Here is a 17,171-nt window from a genome sequence, read left to right as displayed (position 1 = left end):
TTTCTGTCTCCTGGAGCATTTATGACGGCATCATGAATGAAATGAATGCTTGCATATGATTTATTCGTTACCTTATTTATCACTCAGGACTGAATGCCTGTCTTTCACTCTACACTTTAAATGAACTCCCATGCTATTCTTAACCAATTGTCATGTGGTACAGGATGTTTCAAATCACCCAAGGGCTGGAGGAGGTTAGAGTAGGGGAAGGGTAAGCCTATAGAGTGAAGAGATTTTACAAGAAACTAATAAAGCTTTAATGCAAAATAATGCACGAACAAGCTAAACAGGTTAAGGCAATTTGCTCTCCTGTTTCGGAATCACATTCCTGATTAAGGATACCGGCTCGAATTGATGTTTCTAACCCTCCATAGAAGCTGCCTGGCCTGCCGAGTTCATTCAGCATTCTATTTATTTAATTTAGAGACAGAGCACAGAATAGCCCTTCCAGCCCAATGAGCCACACTGCCCAGCAACAGTACCCTACCTATACCTTCTAACTGGCACATCTTCGCACTGTGAAAGGACACCAGAGCGCTCAGAGGAAACACACAGCGTCACACTGCTCTGGACTTCCAGCATCTACAGACTATCTTGTCTTCACATTTGATTGTATCTTTTCTTTGATGATCTTAATATTTTACTGAAAAATTAGAGCCTACATTAAAATTGGGGTTTATCTATCTATCTATTTGTTATTTATACAGTGTGGAATAGCCTCTTCTGGTCCTTCAAGCCACACTGCCCAGCAACCCTTGATTGAACTTTAGCCTAATCACAGGACAATTTACAATGATCAATTAACCCACCAACCTGCAAGTCTTTGGACTGTGGGAGGAAATTGGAGTACCCAAAGGAAACCCATGCAGTCACGGGGTGAACGCCCCAACTCCTAACAGGCAGTGCCGGCATCATTACATGATTTCAAGCATTGAAGACAAGGTATGAATTGCAATTTTCGAATCCCACCCTGACACAATATGATCTTATGCTGGAACCAACGATTTTGTGGTGCTAATTTTCAGGGCAAGTTAGCTGCCTATTGGACTCAGAATACAGACAAAGGTCAATTGACAAAACTTTGATCCATGTCGCTTTCCAAGCTCTCTAGCTTCTGTTACCACAGAAAACAGCACTAAATTCAGCGTTAGTTTAAACCTTTATCAGGTAAGCCGCCCAAGGTTTGGATGCACAATGTAAATTTACTGGGATGCTACCCGTAAGGTTGTTATAGCCGATGGCGGTAATGGGGATCAGCTCCCACTACCTATTAAATGCTCCCAATGGCATGCAACTCAAATAGCCTCTGACAACCAAGTTCAGCTCCTGGCCTTCGCGTGTGGCTTGGCTACTAAGTCCGGCAGAACTGTTTCTACTAACAGCAGAAGGGGCAAAGTCAGGTTACCAGCACCTTAAAACCAGTTGTTTTCGGCAGCTGAGGATCGTTAGCCACGGTCAACAGCTCACCCAGAAGAAGGGAAACTCTGATTTCAAATCTCCACTGCCTTGCGGCTATACCCACTCATGGGGGAGGCTTTGGGAGTAAACCCTGAGGGAGAAATCCAGAGCTGGAGTCCCTAAGGCAGTCCTGTTGAGGTCAACGCTGACTGGCAGCTCCTGCAACGCTGCTACTGCCAAACTACATTGGTCTCTGCTGTTCTTTTGGGTTCATCAGACACGTGGAGAGGAGGTGCTTGCGACACGGGCAACAGCTTGCTCTCCATATTGTACAGGTCCACAATCTCTTATCCGAAATCCTTGGGGCCAGTTGCATTTTGGAATTCAGAATTTTTCAGATTTCAGAAAATTGATAATTATATTGATAATTAACCTGTCTCAGTTAATTCCGGTCTGGGGGAGCTCCGGACCTATGCACATCCTCCCGAATACTATAAATCATCTCTAGATTACTTATAATACCTAATACAATGTAAATGCTACGTAAATAGTCGTTATACTGCATTGTTTAGGGAATAATGATGAGAAAAAAGTCTGTACACGCTCAAACAACGAGTGCTGGAGGGAGAACTTCCGGATTTTCCCGATCTGCACTCTTGTTGACATTTTCACAGCATTAGCAACTGCGTAAATGGCATCCTTAACATTGAACTCTTTCAGAGAGTCTTGGATTCCTACTCCTCTGTTGACTACAGAAAGCATACAATTCAAAAAATAGTCTTTATACTTGGTCTTCATGGAGCGTAAAATTCCTTGGTCACAAGGCTGTAATATAGATGTCACGATGGGGGGGGGGCAAGTAAATTGCGAAAACATTACTTTTGGCAACAAGTTTGGCAGGGGGGATGCGCGGAGCAGTTGTCCAGGAGCAATAAAATTTTACAGTTTTCTTCCAGTCCAGCTTGCCTGCAATGAGCTCGTGCCGCTGGTACAAAGTGGTTATTGAACCAGTCAGAAAACATTTCTCCGGTTCCCCATGCTTTCTTGTTTCCAGAAAAAGTGGCTCACCTGAGGACTGGGAGAAATTCAGAGTTCAGCAGAGGAGGACAAAGGGCTTAATTAGGAAGGGGAAAAAAGATTATGAGAGAAAACTGGCAGGGAACATAAAAACTGACTGTAAAAGCTTTTATAGATATGTAAAAAGGAAAAGACTGGTAAAGACAAATGTAGGTCCCCTACAGACAGAAACAGGTGAATTGATTATGGGGAGCAAGGACATGGCAGACCAATTGAATAATTACTTTGGTTCTGTCTTCACTAAGGAGGACATAAATAATCTTCCAGAAATAGTAGGGGACAGAGGGTCCAGTGAGATGGAGGAACTGAGTGAAATACATGTTAGTTGGGAAGTGGTGTTAGGTAAATTGAAGGGATTAAAGGCAGATAAATCCCCAGCGCCAGATGGTCTGCATCCCAGAGCGCTTAAGGAAGTAGCCCAAGAAATAGTGGATGCATTAGTGATAATTTTTCAAAACTCGTTAGATTCTGGACTAGTTCCTGAGGATTGGAGGGTGGCTAATATAACCCCACTTTTTAAAAAAGGAGGGAGAGAGAAACCGAGGAATTATAGACCGGTTAGCCTAACGTCGGTGGTGGGGAAACTGCTGGAGTCAGTTATCAAATATGTGATAACAGCACATTTGGAAAGCGGTGAAATTATCGGACAAAGTCAGCATGGATTTGTGAAAGGAAAATCATGTCTGACGAATCTCATAGAATTTTTTGAGGATGTAACTAGTAGAGTGGATAGGGGAGAACCAGTGGATGTGGTATATTTGGATTTTCAAAAGGCTTTTGACAAGGTCCCACACAGGAGATTAGTGTGCAAACTTAAAGCACATGGTATTGGGGGTAAGGTATTGATGTGGATACAGAATTGGTTAGCAGACAGGAAGCAAAGAGTGGGAATAAACGGGACCTTTTCAGAATGGCAGGCAGTGACTAGTGGGGTACCGCAAGGCTCAGTGCTGGGACCCCAGTTGTTTACAATATATACTAATGACTTGGATGAGGGAATTAAATGCAGCATCTCCAAGTTTGCGGATGACACGAAGCTGGGTGGCAGTGTTAGCTGTGAGGAGGATGCTAAGAGGATGCAGAGTGACTTGGATAGGTTGGGTGAGTGGGCAAATTCATGGCAGATGCAATTTAATGTGGATAAATGTGAAGTTATCCACTTTGGTGGCAAAAATAGGAAAACAGATTATTATCTGAATGGTGGCCGATTAGGAAAAGGGGAGGTGCAACGAGACCTGGGTGTCATTATACACCAGTCATTGAAAGTGGGCATGCAGGTGTAGCAGGCGGTGAAAAAGGCGAATGGTATGCTGGCATTTATAGCGAGAGGATTCGAGTACAGGAGCAGGGAGGTACTACTGCAGTTGTACAAGGCCTTCGTGAGACCACACCTGGAGTACTGTGTGCAGTTTTGGTCCCCTAATCTGAGGAAAGACATCCTTGCCATAGAGGGAGTACAAAGAAGGTTCAGCAGATTGATTCCTGGGATGGCAGGACTTTCATATGAAGAAAGACTGGATGAACTGGGCTTGTACTCGTTGGAATTTAGAAGATTGAGGGGGGATCTGATTGAAGCGTATAAAATCCTAAAGGGATTGGACAGGCTAGATGCAGGAAGATTGTTCCCGATGTTGGGGAAGTCCAGAACGAGGGGTCACAGTTTGAGGATAAAGGGGAAGCCTTTTAGGACCGAGATGAGGAAAAACTTCTTCACACAGAGAGTGGTGAATCTGTGGAATTCTCTGCCACAGGAAACAGTTGAGGCCAGTTCATTGGCTATATTTAAGAGGGAGGTAGATATGGCCCTTGTGGCTAAAGGGATCAGGGGGTATGGAGGGAAGGCTGGGGCAGGGTTCTGAGTTGGATGATCAGCCATGATCATAATAAATGGCGGTGCAGGCTCGAAGGGCTGAATGGCCTACTCCTGCACCTATTTTCTATGTTTCTATAATGCACAGGTAAATTGCGTACACCTTTCAGACATCTCGGATGTTGGCTTTTTCCAATCACTGCCAACTTCACCTTGTGTGTGCCTGCTGCATTGGCACACCCAAGAATAGTTAACCTGTCCTTAGCATCTTTAAAACCTGTTGGTGCTCTCTCATCAGCTGTTGTTAATGTTTTTCTGGAACATAGCGCCAGCACAAAGCTGTTTCATCAGATATTATCTTGGCAAATTCGTCAATGTAATTTTCAGCTGCTTCATGATCAGCAGAAGCTTTTTCACCAGAGGTTTTCAGATATTTTATACCATGACACTTCTTAAATTTTTGCAGCCAACCCTCTGAATATTGACTCAATCAACACACGGTCAAGATCTTCATTTTTTGCCCTATGCAGTATTTTCCTATTTTTCATTAGTTTATGGTCATCACTGTCACTATAAAACTTCAGTAACTTGTCTTTCTGTTTCTTTAAATCATATACAATGGCAGTTCCAACACCATATTCTTCAGTAAGATGCCGCACAGACACACCACGATCAAGCTTCTGCAATAACTCCACTTTCTGCGTTATTGATAATGGTAGATGCTTCCTTCTCTTTTTCTCATCGTTACCCATAGGGGTATCTGCAGCTCTTTTTGACATTTTCACAGTGAAATTAAACACAAAGTCAACAGTGAACACAAAGTATCAGCAAACAGCAAACGCACGTGTAACCAGTACGAGCGCTGAGCCACAACTGACGTCTGGCGGCCTCTGCTAGTGCTGCCACGTCACACCTGAGTGACATCAGCTGTTGGTGTGCCAAACAAGCCTTGTTACGACACGCTCCACACTCCACGAGAAAAAACTTTGGTTTTCGGAGCTTTTCGGATCTCAAAATTTCGGATAAGGGATTGTGGACCTGTACTGCCCAAGCTTGTGTATCTAGACAGCCAGGACGTAACGTCTGTGGTTGACGCTGACCAACAGAGGCCTCAACTGAAACTGAGAGTTCCACAGTCCATGACAAAGAAAACGTAGAAGAGAATGCAGCTGAAAATCTGTGGTTCACAGAAATGTTAACTGTAGGGTGGCACTATAAAGTTCCCTGACCCAAAACCAACATCAACAGTAAATGAAAGTTGTGCAGCAAAACTCTCACCGTTGTTTGTAGTGAACAAGGATTCTTGGGGACGTCCTTTAATTTGTTCCAGGAACATGCAGTGGAATTGTTGACCATCAGATGGCGAAGAGAGATCTACAGTTCTATTGCCAGATCATCAGCATCTATCACAGAAGCAAGTAGAGAGAGATTGAACGGATTAGCTTGGAGGCTTTTATTCCCCAATAAATACGACATGAAGACAATAAATGTTTCATAAGCATAAAAAATTCTCAAGGATCCTCACTTCTAAGGGAGGCTTGTCAGCTCAAGCCTACGTCTACTGGAGGGACCTTCTGGAATAACAGGCAATGATTGATAATTTATCATGTGTGGGATGCTTTGTGACCACTATCTCCTCACTAAGTGTGACGGTGCCTTGGCACAACAATGGAGTGTTTTTTTCTGTGCAATTCTCTCACAGAACAAAAGGCACGGGTGCAATCATGGAATTCAGAGCATTTAATGATAAAGCTGAAGAGGTTTTGGAATACTTTAAATTCCAAAACATAAGACTTGAGAGAGAAAGATTTGAGTTTGCAAATATTTAAACTGTGATTTATTTTGGATTTATTTATGTTAGAGCAGAAGAAATTGCTCTAGAGACGTTTTGCAATGTTTTTTTTAAACAGTTGGCACAGTAAAGATCAAGGCAGCCTGACACAGTCTACAAGACCCATAGGAGCAGAATTAGGCCATTCGGCCCATTAAATCTGCTTTGCAATTCGATCATTGCTCATTTATTATCCCTCTCAACCCCATTCTCCTGCCTCCTCTTCGTAATCTTTGATGTACTTACTAATCAAGAACCTATCAACTTCCGCTTTAAATACATCTAATGACTTGGCCTCCACAGCTGTCCGTGCCAATGAATTCTACAGATTCACCACCCTCTGGCTAAATAAATTCTTTCTTATCTCCATTCAAAATGGATATCCTTTTGTTCTGAGGGTGTGCCCACTATTCTGAGACTCCCCCAGTTTAGGAAATATCCTCTCCAATCCATTCTATCAAGGACTTTCAATATTCAATAAGTTTCAATGAAAATTTCCTTCATTCTTCTAAACTCCAGTGTGTACAAGCCCAGAGCATCAAACGCTTCTTATACGTGAACCCTTTCATTCCTCTGGACCCTCTCCAATGCCAGTGCCCCTCTTCTTAGATCAGGAGCCCAAAATTGCTCAGAGTACTCCAAGCGCAATCTGGCCAATGGCTTATAAATCCTCAGCGTTATATAACACACGAGATTCTGCAGATGATGCACATCCAGGTCAACACAGGCAAGATGCTGGAGGAACTGTGCAGGTCAGACAGCGTCTACAGAAATCAACAAACAGCTGAAGTTTGGGGCTGAGACCCTTCATTAGAACTGGAAAGGAAGGGGAAGCCAGGTGAGGGGTGGGGGGGGGTCGAGAAGCAATAAGATGCTGGGAAGTGATGGGTGGAAAAGTCAAAGGGCTGGAGAAGAAAAAGAGAAAAAAAACTGGCTTCACTTATCCTCTTCTAGCTTGTCCTCTTTCCCTTCCCCCCTCCACCTTCTTATTTGTCATCGTTCCCCCTCCTTACCAGCCCTGAGGAAAGGTCACAGTATTTGACATTTCAACTCTGGGAAAAAGATAGTGGCTGCCTTCTCTATCTATGCATCTTGTACTCTTATAAACTTGTATCAGATGTCCCCTCAGCTTCCGCTACTCTAGAGAAAACAACTCAAGTGACTGCATATCTGAAAACAATTTTATCTGGTATTGTCACAATTAAGATGCAAGATCTTGATGCACATAAATTGCCTGCATGTTTCCTGTATTGAACAATGACTGTTCTTCTAAAGTACTTATAAGTTTCAGAGGAGGTCATTGAGAATGATCCCAGGAATGAAAGGGTTAACGTACGAGGAGTGTTTGAAAGCTCTGGACCCATACTTGCTGGAGTTTAGAAGAATGAGAAGGGATCTCATTAAAACACATTCAATATTGAAAGGCCTAGATAGAATGGAGGTAAAGAGGACATTTCCAATAGTGTGAGTGTCTAGGACCAGAGGACACAGCCTCTGGATATAAGAATGTCCCTTTAGAACAGAGATGAAGAGGAATTTCTTTAGCCAGAGGGTGATGAATCTGTGGAATTCATTGCCACAGATGACTGTGGAGGCCAAGTCTTTGGGTACATTTAAAGTGAAGACTGATAGGTATTTTATTAGCAGAGGTGTTATAAGTTATGGGAGAATGCAGTAGGATGGAGTTGAGAAGGAAGTTAAATCAGCTATGATCTAATGGTAGTGTATATTTGATGGGCCAAATGGTTTAATTCTAGGCCTTATGGTATTATGGTCTTAATTGGCTATACGATGTCTTACTGTGATGTTCTGGTTGGGATAAAGGCGGTGATATAGAAAGACAAGTCTTTTTTTCTTGTCTTAAACACTGGAGATCCTCAGGCTCACAAACATATAAACAGAAAGGACATTACAGGGTTAAGGGCATGGCTGATAAGTGAGTAACAGATGGAATTATTCACATTAACTTCCTGACTGAAATAATTGCAGGAAGAAGGCCGCTGGGGGAACCCCTCAGGTGAGAATCAGGAACTTCTTTGTTTAATAAACAGTAAATTTACAATGGCAGCCTCAAGGTAAAAAAAATTATCTTGTTAAAACCACTGATACTTTGACAACAACACCTGGCGAAAGAGTAATTTGGTTCTAACTTCCTCCACAGACCTGTGAGACAACTTATCCTGCCACTTTACCATTAAAGGGCAAGCCAGCCTAATCCCACTTTCCATCATCGAGGACCCCCATCATCCAGGCTATGCTCTCTTCTCACTGCAGACATCAGGAAGGAGGCACAAGATCCTTAGGCCCCAACCTCCAGGTTCAGGAACAGTTATTACCCCTCAACTATCAGGTTCCTCCTCCGAGAGGACTACAACCTTGTTGTGGTTTGGAGGCCTGCGTGCCTCAATGACCCGGAGAGCCACGCTGGCTGGAGTCAGGGCTTTATGCTTTGGCTCTTGGTAGGGTCACCCATGCTAAACAGGTCAAAGGGTAGAGGCCAGACTAAGAGTAACCCACCGGTCCTCCAGGTTCAGGGGTTCAGCTCAGGGCTAACAACCCTGACTGGTAAAAACAAAATCATCATGGAAACAGCAATGAAGAATCCTTCTACATCTGAGAGCGACGGTATTCCTGAGTCTCCACCTTGGACTTGCGTGACCGACAGTAGAGAAACTGAGAGGAAGCTACTGACATGATGAAGGAAGCCCTGAACCACCACCAGAGATGGAGGACCTTCACTGCTACTCTGAACACCAGCAGCATAACAGGCAGTAAGTAGTATCAGGTTCACTGATCACTGAACACAACCCTATGGACTCACTTTCAAGGACTCTACAACTCAATTATTTACTTACTTATTATTTTTTAATTTGCACAGTTCATCTTCTTTTGTACATTGATCGTCAGTCTTTGTGTGCAGTTTTTCATTGATTCTGTTGTTTCTTTTTTTTTCCTACTGTGAATGCTTGCAAGAAAGCGAATCTGAGGGTGGTATATGGTGTCATATATGTACACTGGTAATAAATTAACCTCAAACTTCAAAGTCACACAGCAGACCAAGGGGAACGTCTTCACTGAGGGTGGTGCGAGTGTGAAACGAGGTCCCAGCTCTAGTGGTGAATGTAGGTTTCGTTTCAACACTTAAGAAAAATTTGGATGGGTACATGGATGGGAGGGCTATTGCCCAGGTGTAGGTCGATGGGACTAAGCAGATGGTTTGGCATGGGCTAGATGGGCTGAAGGACCTGTTTCTTAGATGTAGTATTCTATGACTCCATAATGACAAAAGAAAGACAGGCCCAAGGGACTGTTGGGACTAACAAGTAAGATGTAAAACATCAGAGCTGAAACATTATTTTTTGTTTTTTTCTAATTCCACAGATGCTGCCTGATCTGCTGATTTATAACTGCTGCTGCTCAATAACTCTTGAACAGATCGCCTACATGATTAAAAAATGAATTCTTGATCTCTCAATCTATCTTGTCGAGCTCCTTGCACCTCACTTGTCTACTTGCACTGCACTTTCTCTGCCGGAGGGGTGTGGGACAGGTAGCAGGGAAGGAGCGTTAGGGGTGGGGGGGGGGGTGTGGTGTGGGTACAGACACACCTAGTCTTGAAACACCAGGCAAGGTCATTTGATTCAAAACAATTGGTTTATTGATCATTAGAGAACATCTCTCTGGTGCTTTCTGCTCCCTCTCCTCTAGCTTCCCCCTTTTACAACCATCATTCCCCTCACCCTGCCCCCTTACAGAAAGGTGCTGGAAAAGGACTATCAATATCATGAAGAATGCCACCCACCCTACTCATGGATTGTTTGTCCCACTCCCATCAGAGAAGAGGCTATGTAGTATCCACCCCAGGACCACCAGACTCAAAAACAGCTACTTTGCCCAAGCAGTAAGGCTGATCAACACCTCCACCCAGTAACCCACCTCTCCACACCCCCAAACACCACTACTTTATCAGAGTCACTATAAGTACAGACACTCCTGTGCCTAGCATCACTTTTATAGACATACAATCAATATATGTGTTGCGTATTTAATATTTCAGTCATGAGTAATATTGTAATATATTGTACAATTAAATAATTGACTACAGGTTATATGTGAAATTACGTGCATGGCATATGTCAACATGCTACCATGTCATAGGTATGCACCTTGCTTAAAGTAAAGACGAAACTTAGCCCAGTTCTGGCTTTTTCTTACAATGAGCTTTTATGTTTTGGAGTTACGAGACACAACAAGATGTACATAAGCTATCTTCCTATCTATATTCATTGTGTTTTTATGATTGTGTCCTTTATCTTATTGTGTTTTTTTGTGCTGCATCAGTTCTGGAGTAACAACCCTTTCATTCCCATTATGCTTGTGCACTGGAAATGACATTGAACAATCTTGAACAACCCCCAGATTCTGCCACCTACCTATGCACAAGGGGCAATCTACAGCAGCCAATTAACCTTTGGGATGTGGGGGGAAACCGTTGCACTCAGAGGAAACTCGCACCATCACAGAGAGAACGTGCAAACTCCACACAGACAGTGTTAGAGATCAGGTTTGAAGCCGGGTCTCTGGCACTGTAAGGCAGCAGCTCTGTCAACTGTGCCAGTGTGTAACAAAGTGAGACTTAAACTAAGCTGAATGGCCGAAGGATACAAAATGAGTTACCACTCAGTATAGGCCAATCTAAACAACATCCCAGTCAACAAATTTCCAAGTTTATTCTGTAAATTATTTTGGAGAAACACAGAAACATAGAAAACCTACAGCACAATACAGGCCCTTCAGCCCACAATGCTGTGCCAAATACTTTATACTTTATTGTCGCCAAACAATTGATACTAGAACGTACAATCATCACAGCGATATTTGATTCTGCGCTTCACGCTCCCTGGAGTACAAATCAATAGTAAATATTAAAAATTTATATTATAAATCATAAATAGAAAATAGAAAAGGGAAAGTAAGGTAGTGCAAAAAAAACTGAGAGGCAGGTCCGGATATTTGGAGGTACGGCCCAGATCCAGATCAGGATCCGTTCAGCAGTCTTATCACAGTTGGAAAGAAGCTGTTCCCAAATCTGGCCGTACGAGCCTTCAAGCTCCTGAGCCTTCTCCCGGAGGGAAGGGGGACGAAAAGTGTGTTGGCTAGGTGGGTTGTGTCCTTGATTATCCTGGCAGCACTGCTCCAACAGCGTGCGGTGTAAAGTGAGTCCAAGGACAGAAGATTGGTTTCTGTGATGTACTAAATATGTACTTACTTTAGAAATTACCTAGGGTTACCCATAGCCCTCTATTTTTCTAAGCTCCATGTACCTATCTAGGAGTCTCTTAAAAGACCTTATCATATCTGCCTCCACCACCATTGCCGGCAGCCCATTCCATGCACTCACTACTCTCTGCGTAAAAAACTTAACCCTGACATCTCCTCTGGTCCTACTTCCAAGCACCTTAAAACTATGCCCTCTCAGGTTAGCCCTTTTAGCCCTGGGAAAAAGCCTCTGACTATCCACACAATCAATACCTCTCATGATCTTATACACCTCTATCAGGTCACCTCTCATCCTCGAGTTCATTCAACCTATTCTCATAAGGCATGCTCCTCAATCCAGGCAACATCCTTGTAAATCTCCTCTGCATCCTTTCTATAGCTTCCACATCCTTCCTGTAGTGAGGTGATCAGAACTGTGCACAGTACTCCAAATGGGGTCTGACCAGGGTCCTATACAGCTGTAATATTACGTCTCGGCTCTTGAACTCAATCCTATGGCTGACGAAGGCCAATGCACCGTATGCCTTCTTAACCACAGAGCCAACCTGCACAGCAGCTTTGAGTGTCCTGTGGACTTGGACCCCAAGATCCCTCTGATCCTCCACCCTGCCAAGAGTCTTACCATTAATACTATTTTCTGCCATCATATTTGTGCTACCAAAATGAACTACCTCACACTTACCTGGGTTGACCTCCATCTGCCACTTCTCAGTTTTGCATCCTATCGATGTCCTGCTGTAACCTCTGACAGCCCTCCACACTATCCACAACACCCCCAACCTTTGTGTCATCAGCAAAATTACTAACCCATCACTCCACTTCCTCATCAGGTCATTTATAAAAATCACAGAGAGAAGGGGTCCCAGAACAGATCCCTGAGGCATACTCGCTGGTCACTGACCTCCATGCAGAATATGACCCGTCTACAACCACTCTTTGCCTTCTGTGAGCAAACCAATTCTGGATTATTTCTTATACAGAGGGCCACACCACCCCCTCTGCCTAATAACCTATCTTTCCGATACACCGTATATCTTTGGACGTTCAGCTCCCAATGGCAGGATTTCATTAGCCATATTTCAGACATGGCCACAACGTCATACTTGCCAATCTGTAGCTGAATTTCAAGATTGTCCATTTTATTTCTTACGCTGCGTGCATTCAAATATAACACTTTCAGTCCAGTATTTGTTGCTTTCTGTTTTAACTGCATCATACCTCTGTTGCCCTGTAAATCATCCCACTGGCTGTGATTATGCCTCATCTCTTGCCTGTCCTTTCAATCATCTCTGTTGCACGCTATTTTTGGATTTATTTCTGTTTCCCCCTTCCTCAGCTCTATCAATCTGGTTCCCATCCCCCTGCCAAATTAGCTTAAACCCTCCTTACCAGCTCTATTAAACCTGCCTGCTAGGATATTGGACCCCTCTGGGTTCAGGTGTAACCCATCCTTTTTGTACAGGTCATACCTCCCCAGAAGAGGCCATAAGACCATAAGATATAGGAGCAGAAGTAGGCTATTTGGCCCATCGAGTCTGCTCCGCCATTCAGTCATGGGCTGATCCAATTCTTACAGTCATCCCCACTCCCCTGCCTTCAAACATAGCCTTTGATGTCCTGGCTAATTAAGAACCTATCTACCTCTGCCTTAAATACACTCAATGTCTTGGCCTCTACAGCTGCTTGTGACAACAAATTCCACAGATTTACCACCCTCTGACTAAAGTAATTTCTCCGCATCTCAGATTTAAATGGACATCCTTCAATCCTGAAGTCGTGCCCTCTTGTCCTAGACTCCCCTACCATGGGAAATAACTTTGCCATATCTAATTTGTTCAGGCCTCTTAACATTCAGAATGTTTCTATGAGATCCCCACTCATTCTCCTGAACTCCAGGGAATACAGCTGAAGAGCAGCCAGACATTCCTCATATGGTAACCCTTTCATTCCTGGAATCATTTTTGTGAATCTTCTCTGAACCCTCTCCAATGTCAGTATATGCTCTCTAAAATAAGGAGCCTAAAACTGCACACAATACTCCAAGTGTGGTCTCATGAGTGCCTTATAGAGCCTCAACATCACATCCCTACTCTTATATTCTATACCTCTAGAAATGAGTGCTAACATTGCATTCACCTTCTTCACAACCGATTCAACTTGGAGGTTAACCTTTCGGGAATCTTGCACAAGGACTCCCAAGTCCCTTTGCATCTCTGCATTTTGAATTCTCTCCCCACCTAAATAATAGTCTGTCCATTTATTTCTTCCACCAATGTGCATGACCATACACTTTCCAACTTTTTATTTCATTTGCCACTTCTTTGCCCATTCCCCTAAACTATCTAAGTCTCTCTGCAGGCTCTCTGTTTCCTCAACACTACCCGCTCTTCCACCTATCTTTGTACCATCAGCAAATTTAGCCACAAATCCATTAATACCGTAGTCCAAATCGTTACATACAATGATTTGGCCCGAACAATCCAGGAACCCGAAGCCCTGCCCCCTAACCAGTCTCTCAGCCACGCATTAATATGCCTGATCATGCTATTCTTGCACTCATTAGCACATGGCACAGGCAGCAATCCTGCTATTACTACCCTGGAGGTCCTGCTTTAGAATATTTTATAAGAAATCAACTCTAGTTTAGGATGGACTTTTGGTATTGTAATGGCAAGGAGGCCTTTGGACCCAATGAGTCAGTTCTCGGCAGAAAACTGTATCTATCCCATTCCCCTCCTCTTTTCCCATTGCTCAGGAACTTACTCCCCATCAACTAACTATCTATGCAATTCCTTTCCAAAAATCAGGATTGTCTGTTTCAATTACCCTTTAACACTGATCACAACCATCCTTTCAACAAGTATAAAACATCTCCTCATGGCAAGTGACAACCTGACGATGACTTAGCAATATGTTACTATTACTATTTTGCTAGATCTAATTCCTGGAACTTTATTCACTTTATATATTAACAGGTACTAGGAATTTGTTGTGGTTTTTTGGTGTAACATGCAACAAAAAAAAACCTTCAGCAATTCTAAAGAAAAAAGAATTATATACAAATATTTTAGAGGTTCAAGTATAGATATGGAATAAAATGAATACGGGCTTGTATTTACAATGTAAACAACATTATAAAAATAGTTTGAAGAGTTTGCAGTGCAGTGCAGGGACGGCTTAATAGATGGAGGGAGATGGGGCTAACTAGAATGGTTGATCGGATTAACTGCCCAGGGGAAGAAGCTTTTAAGATGATGTGAAGTTTTTGTTTTAATAGCCCTACAGCGCTTTTCAGAAGGGAGCTCTTGGAAAAGGCAGCTTGCAGGGTTGGTAGAGACTCCAGTGGTTATTCCTGTGCACTTCTTTATCCTGCACACCCAGAAGTCCTGCAGGTGATGGTAGACTACTACTAGTGACTCCCTACCTAACTGCATAGAGGCCACAATGCTTCAAGATGATGACTTGCCATCACCTCTCCAAGGGCAATCAGGGATGAGTAGATTCCGATAAAAAAAATTTAAACGCCTCCCTCATGTCCCTTGCTCATCACCCTACACACCCGCCTTCTCCTTGAACTATCTAGTAATGGGTCTCAATGAGTTCTATCTGAAGGACTCAAGATTTGAATATACACTAAGAGTCCACTTAACTAGGTACCTCCTGCACCTAATAAAATGGCTGCTGATTGTATGTTCATGGTCTTCTGCTGCTGAAGCCCATCCACTTCAAGGTTCAATGTGTTGTGTGTTCAGAGATGCTCTTCTGCACACCACTGTTGTAACGTGTGGTTATTTGAATTGCTGTTACCTTCCTGTCAGTTTGAACCATTCTGGCCCTTCTCCTCTCTGCTGTCATTAGTAAGGCATTTTTGCCCACAGAACTGGCTGTTTTATTTTCGTGCACCATTCTCTGTAAGCTCTAGAGACAGTTGTGTGTGAAAATCCCAGGAGATCAGCAGTTTCTGAGATACTCAAACCAGTTCATCTGGCACTAGCAATCATTCCATGGTCAAAGTAACTGAGATCACATTTCTTCCCTATTCTGACATTTGGCCTAAACAACAACTGAACCTCTTGACCATGTCTTTATGCACTGAGTTGTTGCCACATGATTGGCTGATAAGATATTTTCATTAACAAAGTGTACTGATGTACCTAACTAAAAGGGCACTGAGTGTATATTCTGAGCTAAACTACAGAAACAGATCATACCTATGTGATGTGGCATGCTACATTTGCTCATAACCCAACAACCAAACAAGCAGATATCCCAGTACTGAAGAAGGGCCTCGGCCCAAAATGTAGACTGTTTATTCATTTCCATAGATGTTGCCTGACCTATGGAGTTCCTCCAGCATTTTGTGTGCGTTGCTTTGGATTTCCAGTATCTGCAGACTTTTTCATGTTTACGATATTCTAAATGCAACCGCTGTCCGTAAGAAAATGAAAACACACCCAAAGCAATAGAATTTCATCCCATGTCTCAGACACTCTGCAACCACAACTGCAGAATTCAACTTAAATACCCTTGCAAGCAGAGAGGCTATCTCTGTAACAGTGACATCAATTTCAAAGGCATAGCTTGTGCTATTCAAAGTTCAATGTAAATTTATTATCAAAGTACATATCTGTCTCCATATACTACCCTGAGATTAATTTTCTTGCAGGCATTTACAGTAGAACAAAGAACTATAATAGGATCAATGAAAAACTACATACAAAGACTGACAAATAACCGATATGCAAAAGGAGACAAACTGCGCAAATGCAAAAACAATAAATAAATAAATAATACGGAGAACGTGAGTTGTAGAGTCCTTGAAAGTGAGCCCGTGGATCAGGGACTCCCAACCTGGTGTCCATGGAACCCTCGGTTAATGGTAGTGGGCCATGGAATAAGAAAAAGTTGAGAATCCTTGCCAAAGTTAGTGTTCAGTGATCAGTTCAGTGCTGTGTTTCACGCAATCTGAATCTCTCCCAAAAGCACCGCATGCAAGTTCTTTTCTTTAAAATAGTTACTCTTCTAATGTTGGAAACACGGAACCCGCCGGAGGGTGTGACCAGCACCTACAAACTACAACAAGATCCCATGAGGGGTGATTTCATTGAAACCTATCGAACATTGAAAGGCCTAGATAGGCTGGATATGGAGAGAATATTTCCTATTGTAGGGGAGCTTTGGACCAGATGGCACAGCATCAGAATAGAAGGGCATGCCTTTAGAACAGAGATGAGGTGGAATTTCTTTAGCCAGAGGGTGGTGAATCTGTGGAATTCAGGCCACAGCTGGCTGTGGAGGCCAAGTCACTGTGTATATTTAAAGCAGCATTTGATAGGTTCTTGATCAGTAAGACTGTCAGGGGGTACGGGGAGAAGGCAGGAAAATGGGTTGAGAGGGATAATAAATCAGCTATGATGGAATGGTGGAGCAGACTCAATGGGCAAATGGCCTAATTCTGCTCCTGTGTGTTACAGTCTTAAGCAGGAACAAAAGCTCATTAACTCTATCTCAGTAATTCTGACTGAGTACTAGATGGGTGACCGGTGATATGCAGCCTATTTTGCCATGGAACTGTTCGCGCAAGTGTGGCCATGCCTCGGTTTAACCACCCACCTGAAACCCTGCACCTCTGACACTTCAGCATTCTGCCAGAGCATCGACCTAGATTTTGATGCCCAAGTCTCTGCAGGGAGATTGGACTTCTCAATCTACTGAACCACAGAGACGGTAAAACAATTGGTGCATGCAAACAAGGTCTCTTGGACAATTGGTAAA

General features: G+C 43.1%; 1 protein-coding gene across 3 annotated transcripts in view; it reads right to left on the bottom strand.

Moving 5' to 3' along the window:
- The window catches only part of pik3cd (phosphatidylinositol-4,5-bisphosphate 3-kinase, catalytic subunit delta), a 241,690-nt gene that overhangs the window by 115,634 nt on the left and 108,885 nt on the right, over positions 1 to 17,171 (bottom strand). For all 3 annotated transcript variants that reach the window (XM_072245380.1, XM_072245381.1, XM_072245382.1), the window contains one exon: positions 5,564 to 5,688. The gene's annotated coding sequence lies outside the window, so the exon portion shown is untranslated. The remainder of the gene's footprint in view (positions 1 to 5,563; positions 5,689 to 17,171) is intronic.

This window comes from Mobula birostris, chromosome 27, assembly GCF_030028105.1.
Source record: "Mobula birostris isolate sMobBir1 chromosome 27, sMobBir1.hap1, whole genome shotgun sequence".
NCBI classification, from domain to species: Eukaryota; Metazoa; Chordata; class Chondrichthyes; order Myliobatiformes; family Myliobatidae; genus Mobula; species Mobula birostris.
The sequence above is the reverse complement of the archived record's forward strand: the minus strand, read 5'-3'. Positions and strand labels throughout refer to the sequence as shown.